This window comes from Chrysemys picta, chromosome 8 (genome assembly GCF_011386835.1).
Source record: "Chrysemys picta bellii isolate R12L10 chromosome 8, ASM1138683v2, whole genome shotgun sequence".
In the NCBI taxonomy this organism is placed as follows: Eukaryota; Metazoa; Chordata; order Testudines; family Emydidae; genus Chrysemys; species Chrysemys picta.
In genome coordinates, this window is record NC_088798.1 from 24,803,003 (window position 1) to 24,820,682 (window position 17,680).

Below are 17,680 nucleotides of genomic sequence, written 5' to 3' on the forward strand. Positions count from 1 at the left end.
TTCCCTCACCTAACCCCCTTTGATCTGTTTCAGTGAACTAGACAGAGATGCCCCCTCCTGTTCAATCTAGCATTATAACCACTTGCAATAGTAAATAGGGAACACAAAGGTATTTAAGGAATCAAACCAGGGGCTCAGAACACAAAAGTCCTTCTGTAGAGGCCATCCTCCTATTTATCAAAAATCTGGACCAGTTTAGTCCAAATATCCACAAACAATAGAAAACTTTGGTAAATTCTCTGGTTAGAAGATAAATTGGGTAAATCAGAAGCAACAAGGATCTTATTGGACCTAACTTGAAGTGGCTCTCCTATAGGGACATGCAACAGACAAACCTCAGATATCTTGGCATTCTGTTCCAAAAGGAAATTAAAAAGTCAAAGTTAACCTAGTCCCATTAATTATGCAGTTAGCAAACAATTTAAATAGATGGCAAGCACTACCTCTCCCCCTTTGGGAAAAATAAACAATCAAAATGAATACCATTCCCAGGATCCTTTTTATTCTGATTCCCTCCCTATCTATATTCCTCCCTTTTATTTTACCAAAATCACCAATGCGGTCAGGTCCTTTTTGTGGGTTACTAGTAACAAACCCAGAATCTCCTTTAAAAGATTACAGCTCCCTATCAAAACAGCTGGTTTTAGATTTCCTGACTTTGCACTTTACCATCAGGCACTGACAAGCAGCACAGTGGCTAATTCTCTCGTGCTGCACAGCCCCATACTAGCTCCAGCTGGAAGCTGAATTAGTTGCTCCTTTTCCCCTTTCCAGTGTGCTGCACTTGGATTACTATCGATTCCCTAAAGAATAATTACTAACTACAGTATTATGGAAGCCAGAAATACCTGGCATGTCTACTAAATTTAAAAATCACTCTCTTCTACATAGCAAGGCATCTACCTGGGATAGCTTGAAACTCTGTATAGCAAAGCACCCCATCATTTGCCCAGATTGGATTAGGAAAGGGATTTTGAGTATCAGTCAATTTGTTGAAAATGATACCTTCCTCCCTCCTAAAATATTAAAAGAAAGGTTCAATCTAGAGACTAAGGAGTGGCAATATATCCAGTTTAAACATTCCATCTCCATTCTGTTTAGCCACAATGCCTGTGCTACCCCAACCCACCTGAACTGCTTTTATTTTTCCAAATATTACCCAGATTGCCAAGACCTATGGCAATACTAGATGAAGACTTGGCCAGCAAATCTGAATTAAACACAGATTCCCTAAAAAAGAAATGGGAATAGTAACTAAGTCAATTATAGTTTGTTAACTAATGGAAACAAATTTTAGCCAATCCTCAGAACTCTTCCTCTATTTAAGATTAATCCAACAGAAAATCATATGGAGGCTGCACTGGTCCCCTCTCTGATTCTTCAAAACAGGTGCCTCTAAGTCAGACAAATGTTGGTGCTGTGATTCAGCACATTAACTTATTCCATATGCTCTCGGAATGCTGCTATACTCGTACATTTTGGGCAGAGTTAATTTTTTCCTATCAAATAAAATTGTGTTACAAGCTACATATGTAATCTTAAACCTAATGGATGTTAATTGGAAGCTGAATAAATGTAATAATTATTAGTGCTCAGCTGAGCCAAAGTTTGCTAGAAGACTAGTGCTACAAAAATGAAATTGCAAAAAATGACCAACAACTTAAGGAGGACTTAAGCATAGACATCATAAGTTTGGCCACCCATACTGTAACAGAAATACTCAAGAAAAATTCTCAGATATAGGATGCTTTCCTGGAATTATCTGCATGATCCTATTAAATGCATGGGCCTCTCCTCCTCCTCTCCCTTTCTTCTCTATCCACTTACTTCCCTCCCCATCTCTATCCCCTTCCTCTGAATTTTGCTTGTATTCGTCATCTTATTTTAATAACTTTATTTTACTTGGCTGGATTTTTACAAATTGTAAATTGTGTAATACAAATACTTGATTTATATTTTAACCGTTCCTATTATATAATTAAATGTTCCAAGTATAGGTAAGGTTAAGTAGCAAATGGTTATTATATTATGAGACATTTATGTACTATGAGAAGTTTATGGATAGCCTATGTTTGGTTTTTCTGTATATTTTAATATGTTAATAAAAAGTTAATGATTCCCATTAAAATAAATCCTGTACCATATTTAGGCTTAGTAGAATATTATTTTATATATCATTTTGACAGAAAATATTGTTTTTTTCATAATTTTTTTTCAATTTTTATCAATTTATATTTTCACAGTTGTGGAAATGGGACAGTCAGACAATGATTATTTAATGACAAAATTGAGAATCAAAAAGTATAATCGAAGTTTACTGACATTTACCAATACAAATCTAATCCTTCTAACCTTGCCATGTCTACACTACAAAATTATTCTACCTAATTTATTTCAGCATACAACCACTGAAGTTATTAAACCGCTTGTATGTGTCCACACATGGCTCCTTGTGTTGACGGTGCGAGTCCTCACCAGGAGCATTTGTATCCATTGTATTATCAGTGTGGGACAGTATGGAACAACTCCTGAAGGCCAGAAACAGTCAACGTAAGCAATGCAGTGTCTACACTGACACTGCATCAATCTAATTCCATCAACAATGACTATTCCACTCAGGGAGGTGGTGTTACTAAGTCAGTGAGAGAGACACTTACGTTGGTGGGAGACAAATTTAAGTGAATGTCGACCTAACCATGTAATGTAGACTGGGCCTGAATCATATGATACTCTAATTTAGATGGTCATCAAAAATACATCTGCTACTTAAATTGTTTTTACAACACCTGTTCTCATAGGGCACAACTCTGCTGGTTCAGACATACGAATTTTATACTGGTGTAATTTCACTGCCTTCAACTGATTTATTTTTGATTTAATTTGATGTACATGAGAGCAGAATCAAGCCCTTCCCTAGTAATAATTATAGTAATTTGTTACTACTGTACTTTTCAAAGAGTACATGTATCCCAATGGTCAGTGTTTGTTACAATTCCCAGCTACAGAGCCTAGTTCTTCAGTTCATTCTGTAGAGAATTATGCTTTTTAAGCTCTGGAGGTCCCCAGTTCAATCCTGGCATCAGCCATCACGGAAGTATCACTATTTTAAAAATTAAATGTCAGTTATGTTGTATGTAATTAACACAACAGAGTTTAGGAAAAAAGGTGAAACGTGTGTATGTATATATATATATATATATATATATATATATATATATATATATATATATATATACACATACATACACATACACATACATACATACACACGTTTCACCTTTTTTATATACACATACACACACACACACACAAATAATGAGACTCAAATAATCTTCAGTAAGTGAATGCTTAATTATTTACCAGGATATTATCAAAATTGACAATGGTTCAAAATTAATTAACCTAAGGTAAGAGAGACACCCAACTGTTTGGACTGAGGTTGCACAATGTAGAAATACTAATATGTCCAAAATGCTAAAAATTTATCTGACCTTCAAAAGTAGGGAAGCAACATTATTGAAATGTTATCTTAATAGCTGTATTGCTTAGCTGTGATCTATTATATATCTGTGGTGATTGTGGGCGCTTTATGTCAGCTTTCTATTCTGCCTGATTAGTCCTTCTGAACATAGTACTGAAATATAAAATGTTATGCTGTATTTAAATAATATTCCTAAAATTACAAACATCTAAAGCAGGGGTCGGCAACGTTTGGCACGCGGCTCGCCAGGGTAAGCACCCTAGCGGGCCGGGCCAGTTTATTTACCTGCTGACGCGGCAGGTTCAGCCGATCGCGGCCCCCACTCGAGGCGGTTTACCGTCCCGGGCCAATGGGGGCGGCGGGAAGCGGCGCGGGATGTGCTGGCAGCGGCTTCCCGACGCCCCCATTGGCCCAGGATGGCGAACCGCGGCCAGTGGGGGCCACGATCGGCTGAACCTGCCGCGCCAGCAGGTAATTAAACTGGCCCGGCCTGCTAGGGTGCTTACCCTGGCGAGCCGCGTGCCGAACGTTGCCGACCCCTGAGTCCTCAAGCCAGAGTATATAACCAATTTGTGTGTAAACCAAAGGCATGCTCTGTTCCTCAAGGAATGTACTGCCTAAGTGTACGTCTACACAGCAAACAAACAAAAAAACCCACATGGAAGCAAGTATTCAACCGACTTGGGCTTGCAAGGCTCACACCGCAGAGCTAAAAATAGCAGTGTAGAAGTTCTGGCTCTGAGACCCCCTGGCTGGGTTTCAGAACCTGGGCTCCAGCCCAAACGTCTACACTGCTATTTTTAGTGCTGCAGTGTGAGCCTCAGTCAGTTGACCTGGGCTCTGAGTCTCACTGCCGCAGATTTTTTATTTTCCCCCCGCTCTGTGTAGAGGCACTCTGTAAGGACAGACAGAAGACACTAAGAAACCTAGAGGATAACTTACTCCTTTAAAAAAAAAAAATAGATGGGAATAGTGATGTGCATAATGACATGAGTTAGGATCTATAGGCCTCACAAAAGGTTGTTGGGAGGGATTTAAATTAAGAAAGTGGGAGACCTGGTGCACTGAAATAGGAAGGTTATTCAGGCACATTTCTTCATGCTTAATTCTAGGGTGGGGGGGGGACATGTTCCACATTTCTAACCATTTTTAATATTTTAAAGCTGCTAAGACATACTGATAATTTCATTTACTCTTTTCGCACAGCATTTAGTGTCCAATTATTTTTCCAGTTTTCCATATGCATCAATAATGACATATAGTATAACTTGTTTCAGTACTGCCAAACCCAAAAGTTCAAAAATCCTGAGTTAGACCCCTTCAAAAATATCACAAGATCTTCCCAAAAATGATGATGTTTTTTTAAATTATAGTGTGTATTTCAGTCTGTCTTTTGATTTTTGAACTCCCCACGCTCCATCCCCATGGTGAGAGTCAATTAGTGTTGCCAACTCTCCCAAATTTATTGGGAAAGGTGATTTTGGTCCCAGTGCAGATCTCCCCCCTACATCTGCTCATCTCCTTGTTCAGCAATTAATGCTGCCCTCCCATTCCTCAAATCAATCTTGTTCCACAGCCCCCCATCAATTCTACTCCACATTAGTTCTGCTTTCCATCCTCATCAATTCTTAGCCTAAGTCTGCATCATCCTCACCTCCCATCCCACCTAACTTCTGTTCCTCCTGCAGCTCTAGGCGATCTTCACACACCCCCATACACATATCCTTTCCCAGGTCGGGGTGACCAGCTACAGTGGTTCCCCTCTCCCCCTTCCCAGGGCTGGTGTTGCAGAGGAGGAGGCAGGGAAGGGGAATGAGGGCTGCCCTGAGCTCAAAGGAGGGGAGGGTGGAGGAGGCCACTTTGAGCTGCTGGGGTATCTCTGTTCCCTCCCCTCCTGTGAGAATGGTGTGGGTTCTGACCTCTGACTGATTCCTGCAGCAACCCGGATTGGGTGCTGTTCTCCAGGATGTGGGGAGGGAGGGAAAGGCAGCCAGTCAAAGGGGGTTTGCCCTAAACAAGGCTCAAATTCACCAGACCCAGCTGAAATACCACAGCTCTACAAAAAAAACCTGCAAGAGTTGGTAATGCTGTTGTTTAATTAGGGGTTTCTCCTAGGACATTTAAGTATTTTCACTAAGCAAAAAAGCAAGGGGGCAGAATAGAGTACTTAAGCACATACTCTTGTTCTAAGAGTAAATACAGCTTAATCCCTTAGGTATTGTATTATGCTAATATTATAAAACTACAATCTATGTATACCGGACATGACTTGCAGTCATGAACAGTTTAATGAGTCCTGATGCAAGGGATCATCTAGAAGGATAACCTTTAGACTAAATCTTGAGTAATCAGAAGGCATAGTAAGATGCTATGGCAGAAAGATGAAGCTAAACAAATTCAAACTGGAAATAACCTACACATTTTAAATGAGGATAAATAACCAATGGTACAGCCTACCAAGGCATGTGGTAGATTTTTCATCACAAAGTCTTTAAATCAAAACAGGATGTCTTTCTAACAAGATATGCTGTATTAAAAAACACAGCTATTGAATTTGATGAGGGAAAGCTGGGTGAAATTCTATAGCCTGTGTTATGCTGCTCAGACTAGATAATCATAATGGTCCTTTTCTGGCTCTAAAATCTATGAATAAAAGACTGAAAAATGTGTTGGCATTTTTCAAAACTACCATAGGATCCAGTTGATGTTTTCAATAAGAAATGTATACCAATAATTTTAAAAAAGCAAAATATGTTACATTGTATTAAGAAAGTAATGGAAAATAATACTGAAAATATACCACCACTATTAATTGGCCTTGAAAAATTCCACAGTCACTCAAGTTTTTGTTTTGTTTTTTTCTGTTTTGCTGTGCTTTGGTGTGGAGGGATAAAATTCTCTTTTTATTACCATCAATCATACCGGTAAAAGGCAGGTAAGCAGATTTTGTCCTTAGGCTGGGAAATGTGTACAACAATTTAGCACAGCTGAATCATTATATAAATCAGTATTATGTCCTCACCTTGAACTCTGTGTTTGTAAAATAAAAGAGTGAGGCCATGTCCACATTAGCGAACTTGCAGCTGTGCTGCTGTCTGATCGTTCGTGTAGCTGCTCAATGCCGACAGGAGAACTTCTGCCGACAAAGCACTGTGCACACAAACGAACTTATGGTTGCTCGTGGGGTGTTTTTTTCACATCTCTGAGAGACAACTGTTTTGCTGACATAAGTGGTAATGGAGACATGGCCTGGGAGAAGACATAATAGTCAACTGAACTTTAACATTTCATTCATGATTTTATGTCTGTATCCTATTGCTAGTAAGAACAAGAATTAACTTAATATTAGGGTATGATTAAAAAAAATCAAAATAGTTATACTGGTACAACCCCTATTATGGACACTTTTTTACCAGTATAAAAGGTGCCTTTTCCAGCACAGCTGATTCCCCTTCCCATATGGGAACAGCTGTACTGCCATAAGGCACCTTTATACTGACATAACTATATATCCACACTAGGAAGTTTGTATCCCTTTAACTATTTTCTGCACCTTGAAGTCTTTAAATCATGATTTGAGGACTTCAATGGCTCAGACACAGGTTTGATACAGGAGTGGATGGGTGAGATTCTGTAGCCTGCGTTGTGCAGGAGGTCAGACTAGATGATCATAATGGTCCCTTCTGACCTTGAAGTCTATGATTCTATGATCCCAGTATAGTTAATATGGCACAACTTTTGTGTGTAGACAAATCCTAAATACTTGGGGTTAAGAAGAAACTTTCCAGACACATTATTGCAAAATTGTACATTGTGTGTTTTCTTGCACCTTCTCTGAAGCATTTAATAGGTAGGTACCACTGTCAGAGACAACATACCAAATTAGGCCATTTCAAAAACCAAAGGTGTATTTCATGGAAAAGTCTCATGTTTGTTTAGTAGAGTATCAGAATATTCTGTTCATGTTTTTTCTGAACTACAGATGCCTCTGTTCTACTTTAATTATAACTTTACAGTTTTGTAGCAGTTGCATTTCTTTTAATCTGATATTTCTGACACCTCCAAAGAGAGGCTGTAGGTCTAATCTTTTGTCACTTTCTAATTTAGATATTCTACAATAATTAATGTACTTGAAAACTGGTTAAGCATTTCCAAATCAGTAGGTGCCAAATGTTCTCTCTGTTTTCTTTCTTTTTAAAAATTTCTTTAAAATAAATTTGTTTTAGACTATTAATTAGGCTACACTGTAGTAAATATGTATGCATTTATATTTTTAGGAAGGTGATGAAACTAAGGACTTGAAAAAAATTACTTTGATATTTATTAGCCAAGGCCTAGTATACAGTACAGTTAGGTTGATGCAAGGCAGCTTACATTGACCTAACTCTGTAAGCTTTTACACCAAAGTGTCACTCCTGCCGATGTAACTCGCCCGCTACGCTGACTTAACTCCACCTCCATGAGAGGTGTAGCAATTAGGTTGACGTAGTTACGGCAACACAGCGTCAGTGTAGACACTATGTTATTTACATTGACTTTAGTGGCCTCCAGGAGGTGTCCCACAATGCCCCATCGTGACTACTCTGGTCACTGTTTTGAACTCCGCTGCCTGGTGGCCAGGTACACGGCCCTCCCCTTTTAAAGCTCCATGAATTTTTGAAATTCCGTTTTCTGTTTGCTCGGAGTGGAGAGCTCACCTAGCAACTACCAGCTGACCATGCTGTCTCCACGCTGCCTGGCGTACACTAGGTGTTGGATCTCCTGACTCTGTGGGGAGAAGAGGCTGTGCAGGCACAGCTCCGATCTAGCCACAGAAACGTTGATATCTACAAATAGATCACTCGGGGCATGGGGGAGAAGGGCTACCAGAGGGACCTGCAACAATACTGCATGAAAGCAAAGCAAAGGAGCTGCGGCAGCGTAACAGAAGGCAAGGGAAGCGAATAGTTGCTCTAGTGCAGAGGCACAGACATGCCAATTTTACAAAGAGCTGCATGCCATTCTCAGCAGAGACTCCATTCCCCCCCCCCCCCCCCAAAAAAAAGGCCCCGTGGATACTTCAAGGGAGCTGGAGTCACGGGTCCCTGGAATGAACATTGAGGTGGTGGTGTTGGATGAGGAAGAAGAGGAGGAGGGACAGACAATCAGGGATCCAGTGGCAAAGTGAGCCAGGACCTCTTTTTGATTCCCAAGCAGTCGAGCCAGTCCCTACAATTCAGCACACGTGAGTCTGATGCAGGGGAAGAAATCTCTGGTAAGTATGCAGTTTGCTTTGATATTGCAGGGATATAGCTGTTCATTTACTCTTTTTTAATCATACTAGAAGAGGCAAGAAATAACCAATAGAGGTAGAGTTGCTATCTGCTTCTCATTTCCCATGTACACTTAGGCAGAGGGGGCACGGCAGAACAGTTTATGTGCACCGGGATGTCCCATGAATCCTCCATAGCGATCTCAAGGAAACTTTCCTGGAGGTAGTCTGAAATCTTCTGCTGAAGGTTTCTGGGGAGGGCTGCCCTATTTCTTCTGCTGCGGTAAGACACTTTCCCATGCCACTCAGCAATTACTTTAGCCGGCACCAATGCAGCACACAGGCTAGCAGTATAAGGTCAGGAGCTGTTCCCTTTCAGCGTCCATTAGCCTCAGGAGTGAGAAATCGGCTAAAACACCACCACCTGTGGAAAATGGTGCCAGGGGAAGAGTACAATCAGAGCCACACATACATTGATCTGTGAAAGACACAGTTGACGTATGTTTGTGAAATGAAATGACTGTTCTTTCCCCTGTATTTATAGTTTCATTCAGTTACAAACATGTCTGTTTGCAAGGGTTTGGAATAAAGGTCTGTGGAAACTTAATTCATCTTTATTAGTTCACAACATTTGCTGGTTGGGGCTGACATCATTCACGGATAACAACAATAGGTGCATTTGCATTTACTACACATAGAGCATCCATTACAAGGTTCATACCAGGGTGCAAAAAAACAATACCAGGCAGAGCACATTAGAGCAACACACATTACTGTGGCTCACTATTAAAAGATTTCTTTCAACGTCTCCCTGAGCCACATAGCTCCCTGTTGAGCTCTTCTTATAGCCCTGGTATCTGGCTGCTCAACATCAGCAGACAGCCATTCCACTTCTGCCCTCCACCCCGGTGGAAACTTTTCCCCGTTTGCTTCACGGATACTATGAACCATACAGCCAGCAGCTATAATCATTGGGGTATTTTTTTCCACTGAGGTCTAATCTTGTGACTAGACAGCACTGGCAGCCTTTCAAACAGCCAAAGGCACATTCAACTGTCATTCTGCACCTGCTGAGTTTGTAGTTGAAGCACTCCTTGCTACTACTGAGGTTGCCGGTATAAAGCTTCATGACCCATGGGAGTAAGGGGTAGGCTGGGTCTCCCAGGATCACAACTGGCATTTCAACGTCCCCTGCTTGCAGCTTTCTGAATAGGCCAGTGTTTTTAGAGATGCGTATGTCATGCACCTTCCCTGATCTTCCTGCGTTAATGTCAGTAAAACGTCCCCGGTGATCCACCAGCACTTCCAATACCATAGAAAAGTAGCCATTTCTGTTGCTGCACTCTATGGCAAGGTAATCCTGTGCCGAAATAGGGATGTGCGTGCCATCTATTGTTCACCACAATTCAGGAACTGCACTGCTGCAAAACCATCAACTACATAGGTGCTGACTCTATGGGTGCTCCAGAGTTGGAGCACCCACAGGAAAAAAAAAATGGTGGGTTCTGAGCACCCACCATCAGCCCCCTATCAGCTCACACCACTCCCCTCAGTGCCTCCCACCCACTGGCGAGCCCTGTGGATCAGCACCTCACCCTCCCTCCCCACGCCTCCCACCTGCCATAATCAGCTGTCTCACGGCATGCAAGCAGGAGGCTGGGACGGACGGACGGGGGGGGGGGGGGCGAGAGCAAGGACACAGCACACTTGTGGGAAGGGCGGAACTGGGCAGGAAGAGGCGGGACGGGGGTGGAGTGGGGGTGGGAAGAGGCGGGGCAGGGTGGAACCTTGGGGGATGGGGTGGAGTGGGGGCAGGGCCTGGGGCAGAGCCAGGGGCGAGCACCCCCCGGCACTTTAGAAAGTCAGCGCCTGTGATCTACTATGTTCTGCAAATTGCCCAGAGTTGCAGTCCTTTGTAGCAGGATGTGATTAATGGCCCTGCACACTTGCATCACAGCAGCTCCCATGGTGGATTCCCCAACTCCAAATTGATTCCTGCCAGATTGGTAGCAATCTGGCATGACAAGCTGCCACACAGTGATCGCCACTTGCTTCTCCATTGTCAGTGCAGCTCTCCTTTTGGTGTCGCTCTGCCGGAGGGCTGGGCGAGCTCTGCACACACTTCAAGGAACGTGGCTTTGTGCATTCAAAAGTTCTTCAGTCACTGCTCGTCATCCAATACCGGCATAACGATTCGATCATGTGAGTCAATGCTTGTTTCTCGGGCCCAGAATCGGCACTCCACCATCTGCGCTGCTCTGTGAATGCCAACAACAACTTTGAATTGTTTCTATATCCTACAGTAAGCTAGCCTCCAAGGAATCCTCATGTTCCTCACGGCTCCTCTGGCAGCTCTGCAAATACAGCACGCGCTATGCTCGCAACACTCATCACAGTAGTCCATAGCTGTGCAGGAACCATGCTTCTCACATAGACGGTAGACATGTGGGTTTGCAGAGCTTTTGAAAAGAGGCACAAAACATTATGGGAAAGAGAAAAATGCATCATGGGACATTGAAACCATGTTCCCACTAACTCCTGTGCGACTCATTTGTCCCCATGAGGCATTTCAAATCCCTCCCAAAACACCCTGCGCTAGATGTGGCGAGTTACAAAATGGGATACCTACCCAAGGAACACTGCTCTCTGCATAGATGCAAGCGCTAATAGTGAGAACACGCACTGCCAACACAAGGAGCGTAGTGTGGACAGGCAAAAGCAATTTAATTACTGGGATGGCTGTACATTGATGTAACTTAGGTCAACTTAATTTTGTAATGTAGACTTGTCCCAAGCCTAAGCAGATTAGCCAGGGTGAAAAATACAGATGCAGCCATGTCCCATGGCAATAACTCCAGAAGTTTTAAAGGAATAAATCCAAACTTACTAACATCTCTTGCTTTAGTTTGTCCTTATTCCTAGCTTCACTACAGTCTCTCTTTGTGACTGCTATCTTCTCTTAAATTTAATTTTCTCTTTCTTCCACCAAAATCTCCTTCTCTCTTCCTCTCCCTCAACATCACACTTATCTTTCCTATCTTGTATCAATCCCTCCTTCTCTTCTATTCCCAGGCTCTCACACATGAACACTCTTCACACATTCCTAAACCCAACCCAGCACATAAGCGCTTTAACATTTTAACAGATGCCTAAGAGCCAGATAATTAAAGATATTAGACAAAGCCAACAGATGTGATGAGGGGACACCCACTGTCCAGCTGCCAAAGGAAAGGGGAGGGTATAGGGAGTAATACAAGGACGTCATCCCTAAATCCTTGGTGGGTTCAGCTTTAAAATCAGCCTCTGGCTACTAAGTGTCTAATAATTTTGAAGTGTTCCTTTCCCCGTCTCCGCAAACCCACCATGTCTGCTGCAAGAAAAATGATCATGTGCATTCTGTTTCACACTGTTGCTCCTCTTTCATTTCAGGGCTCCGATCAAAATAATCGGCAGTCTCCACTTCTCTACCATTAGCTGTCTCATGGCTGCTGTGATTACAGTGTGTTTGTTTCTGTTTGTTCACCTTTATCACAGCATTCTGGCTATTGTGAGGGAGATGTTTCCACTACTGTACCCCCTCCCTTCAGATGCAAATTATCAAATCTCCTTCCCTAATAAGTAACTGCAGTGCCTAACCCTGTTCCTACTCAGAGATTTCCCAACTAGCAACAGAGCGAAATTGTCATTATTGTCAGAGTCTTGGGGACAGCAATGAAACTGGTTGATTTTACTCTGCTGCAGTTTGGCAAAGCTATGAATAGCTGGAAAGGAAGTGGAGCTGTTGTCCATCCACATTGGTTTAGACTCCACTCACATTTGAAGGTTATTTTTGCAAATTTTTTCTCTCTTTTTATAGGAAAGCTTCAACTCTGTAGAAGTTGCCAGCACTCACCCCGAGAAGCTTTTTACTAGCTATGTGTTATTCACCGAAGCCATTTTTCAAGTCCTGTGGAGGGTTAGTTTATTATTTATTAATTTAATATTTAATGTAATATTCTATTTACTGATACCTATTGTTTTCTCAAGCTTGTATCTCTTATAAATGTGACACTAATGGAAGCTGCTGAGAAATTATACTAAAAATTTTGAAATTGTGTAAGTTTGGGGTTAGTTGTAAAAAATAGCAGAACTACACTAAAACTTAACTAATCACATTTTATTAGTATAATGTTGTTTAGTAACAAAAAATTATTTGTATCACTAAACTGTAGTTCATCTCAAACTCATACAAAGTTTCTTATACAGCTCCTTTATGCTTCCACTTTATGGAAGCACTAATAGTGATTCCACAGTTAAAGTTCAGATTTTCATTTGAAGCAGGGATTAAGCCACTTTGTTATGTATGAAAAATACAGCCAGACCTCACCAAAATTACAACATGTGCTTGAGCACAGAATGAATTTTCTGAATTGACAAGTAAACCCATTAAGTGTCTTATGAGTTAAAATAAACTAAAAATGGGTAATTTAAGAAATTTATCACCCTTTGTCAGACCATCTGTCCCAAGTGATATTAACAGAAAACACAGACCCTTCTCAAAGTTAAAACTCACTCCAATCATATGCATAAGCTACATTTGGAGATTCTTTTTAAGGATTAATGGTAATTTATTCCCATTATCCTTCAAAAGTGAAAATTTCTTCTTCAGCGGCGACTGTCAAATAATATTCTTCTACAGAGAATATCAAGAAGGACTGACCTGTTTCAAAGTATTTGCCATCGCCTATTGTTCTCAGTGTCAGTGAGGGTACAAGGCTGCTATTAGCAAAAAAAATGGCGTCTTTCAAAATGACCACCAGCCCCCATTGTTCCAAGTAAGAGTAATGTTAAGTTTCCCTAAGGAAAGATGGTGTGCCCCATGAAGAAAGGAATAATGAAAAAAATTAACGTGTCTATAAAAATCAGTATAATCTAAACTGGAACTACACACTATTAGGCACAACTCATAACTGCATGGTGTCACTTCAAGGTGGAATTAAAGGTATTTTGATGCCTTATCTGAGCATTACCAAATCTTAACATGTTTAGATTTATTTTAAATTTAACCTTAACTCTGAATTCTCTGGTTTTTAATCTGTGAATATATTAATAAAAACTAATTACATTTTTAAAATGCAAAGATTAGAACAGTTTGTCATGAAATCATTATAGATTTATAATTCAAATGGGTTCTGTGTAAGAGGGTCTTGAAATAACTCGTAAGGCAAAATACGTGTGCACGCGCGCATATGTCATAGGAGCTCACAACATGCTAAAAGTTAAAATATCTAGGTCTGACCCTGCAATTCTTTGTCCACAGGTGGACTCTTGTATCTGTACAAAGCCCACTGGCTTCAATTAGGGTTCCACACTGACAAAGCAATCCATTACAGACAACAAATAGGGATTTTAGAAATATAATTAAATATTTTACACTCTGTCTTTTCTTTTGTTTTAAACTCATATATGAATATGTCATTTTTAAACTATGAAATATAATAAATGTATGCAGAAACATATAAGGAAGCACTTGTCTATTGGAAAAATATAGGTCCCTCTATCCTGTAATCTAGTTGCCATATACAGGTCCTTGCGCTCAAACAGAACCCCACTGACTTCAATGGGATTCCATGCAAGTATAAGTGTCTCCCTGAAAAACTGATTTCAGATTTCAGGATTCAGGCCATAGCTGTATAGCAATACATAAAGGTATTATGAACTCACTCAAATTTGGCCCAGGGACTATCCAATCTCTCTCAAAAAAGTTCTGAGCATACACTTCCAGCTCCCTTCCCTATAGTCCCTGTAATGCAAAGCATTTCAAGACAAACATAGGAAGGTAATGTAAGTGGAGAGAAGCAGGCAAAAACAAAATAATAATAATAATAAAATAAAAAAAGAGACTGAGAATGAAGGAAAAATGAAAAGCAGGACAAAGGGAGACACATACTTAAAATAATAAGCCTGAATTGAGAAGACAGAGAATTTAGGGCAAGTAATTTAATGGGAATGATGAAAGTTAACAAGGAGACAGCAAGGGGATATATTAGCAAGTATTAAGACATAAGACGACGACTAAATAAGACTTTTGAAAACAGAGTGTTAAAATGTAAAAATTCTGTACTGGAAAAATATAAACACTCTTTAAATTACATACAGAATGGATTTTTTTCAGAGAGGCACTTGTAAGAGCAGAAATTGTACAAAAGAAAACCAAAATCAAAAACTGAACTAACAATATATACATGAAACATAAAGGAAAAAAAACCCCAACATTTTACAATTATATAAACTCCTAGATCAGCCTGTTATTATTTATTTGTACTGCTGTACAACTACTGTTTATAGTTTTCTGAATCACTCTTTGAAGGAAGGACTGTCATTTACTATAAGACTGTACAGCACTTACCATGACCTGGATGAGACAGTTTTACCCAATATAAATATTAAATAATAATATTCCACTATCCTCCCACTTTTGTGGTATTTATTTTCCTACAGTATTTTCATATTTCCTTAGAAGTTTTCACATAAAAATGTTTTATGGACACTTAAATTAAAACATCATAATTTCACATAAAAAGGCTACAATACATATGTTATTACCTTGTTTTTCCGGGAAATCAGTCTTAAGGGGTTTTGTTGGCCTTTTTTGCATAGTCTAACAGTTTCATATTTCAATTTAGGACTGTAATTGTTAGAATTTTACAAATTAAGTTATTGTATTTACACCTCTACCCCGATATAACGCTACCCGATATAACATGAATTCTGATATAATTCGTTATTATCATGACAATCCATGATAATATTGCATAAAACAATAAAGCCATTCTCAATCATCGTGAAACTTAGATTTATGAACTGTACAGTTAAGGTCTATGAGAACACTAGGGACAGAGACTGGGCAAGTTTTACAGATGATACATTGTTTTAAGGCAGTGGCCCCCAAACTTTTAAGGGTCGCACCCCCCTTACTTCTGTCCACACACACACACACAGCCCACACCACAAGAACTGGAAGTGGGGCTGTGGCTTGGGGGGGAGGGGGGGAGGGAGGGGAGGAGAGGACGTAGACAGGTGTAAGAGGGCTGAGGCCTCAGCAGGGGGCGGGGCGGGGGCTAGGACCAGAGCTGGGAGCAGAGCCAAGGCCAGGGACCACAATTGGGGGCAGAGGCTGGGTGCAAGGCCGGAAGCCTGAGGGGGGGTTGTTGCCATAGCAGAGCTGGGAGAGGAATGGGGCTGGGTGGCGCTCCCTCCCCACCCCGTGGGAGCTGGCCTAGGGTACAGGTGGGTATCAAAAAACACTGATTTCTCTTTGCTAATCTATGGAGTGATTTAAGTGTCATCTTTTGAGTGGCTGCCTGGATTGACTTGTAAGAAAGAATGAAAAGACGAACAAAGAGCAAAACTCACCCACAAAGAAAAGACAAGACCTGTCTAATCATGAATTGCTGTAAGATAGAGAGAGCTTATGCTCTTTGTAGAGCTACTAAACATAAGACCACCATACTCTGCAAAGCCAAAATGACACAGAACTAACAGCATTTGCCTGCTATAATGGAAACTCTTTAAACAGGACTACATTAGTGTGAACTAGGGACTTTTAAGTTTACGCACGACTTCCACACAGGGAAGTTACAGCACAGCACTTCGGTGCACACTGCTATTCACACCCCCGTAGTCCAAACTGCAGGTCAGTGTAGACTTGCCCATTCTTTTTAAGACGGAAGAATGTAGATTAAATAATAGTATTTCAGTGGAACTGTGCTTTCCACCTGGAAAGTGGGCACAGTCCTTTCCTGATTTATACCACGATTTATAAAAGACTGCAAAAGTCTCCCTTTCTTGCAATAACTACTGATGGAATGTTCCACATTTCAGAAACTGTAATATTTGCTTAAAATTCTGCATCTAGATCATTACCTCTTAACAATCACCAGTGACTATCAGCCTATAAATATATGTCAAGTATAAGGGGGTAGCTGTGTTTGTCTGTATCTACCAAAACAACAAGGTGTCATCAGACTCCTTGTTGTTCCTATAAATATATGTAATTTCAAAACCATTCCAAGCAGCTGTCACAAGCAGCCCACCAAGCTCAACAATAACTAGTTAAATTTAAAGAGCAATTGTGCACATACAGATGTTAACATACTGGTCCAGGTTTTCAGGTGGCCTCAAACTAACCTCTAAACTGTATAGGAATATCTGTTTACACCCATTTGCACATACTACTAGAGAAATTAAATGCACTATTATCTTGTGTTTACATCCACATGTGGATTTCACCTACAATAATGTGGGTTTTGTGTATGCTTAATTTTGGAAGAGCAAAATCCAAGGTCACATCTGAAAATTTGCCCCACTGTTGCATTCTATTCTTAATAATCAGAAATTACAGAGCTGAGAGAAAAACTGTCCTCGCACTGACATAAATTAAAATAGATCACCTTGTTTAAAATAAAAACAACAAAAACTAAAAAAGAGAAAGTGATCGAGTTTCCTTTTCATCTGACCTTTATATACATTTAATTTTATACAATATGCAATGTCTGTCAACGGGAAAGCAGCAAAAAAAATACTTGGATTGAGAAAGTGCAGTAGTGTATATACATTATCATTTTTAATGATAATTTATGCAAACCTCACAGCTGAACTACTGTATACTTTAATTGGCAGCTCTCTCTAATCAAAGCAATTTACTTATATCCAATACTGAAGAAATTTCATTATAAAAATAATGTAACTCCAAAAGCCATAATAACACAAACTTCTGCAGGATTAGAGACAATCATCTGTGTCTTGTGCCTCATAATGCCCCAGGGGTGCCATTATCTCTGGAAACCACAGCTTCTGTCAAGTCTTATAGCTAGCAATAATTTTGTTTGTCTGTTCATATGAAGCAAAGCTCATCTGCACTTAATATTTTTGGTATTTCAATACTCAGAAGAAAATTTAGACAATAT

At 40.4% G+C, this 17,680-nt stretch overlaps 1 protein-coding gene across 12 annotated transcripts in view; it reads right to left on the reverse strand.

Moving 5' to 3' along the window:
• Nucleotides 1-17,680, reverse strand: part of ZZZ3 (zinc finger ZZ-type containing 3) — a 98,147-nt gene that overhangs the window by 34,644 nt on the left and 45,823 nt on the right. The gene's annotated exons all lie outside the window — the stretch shown is intronic.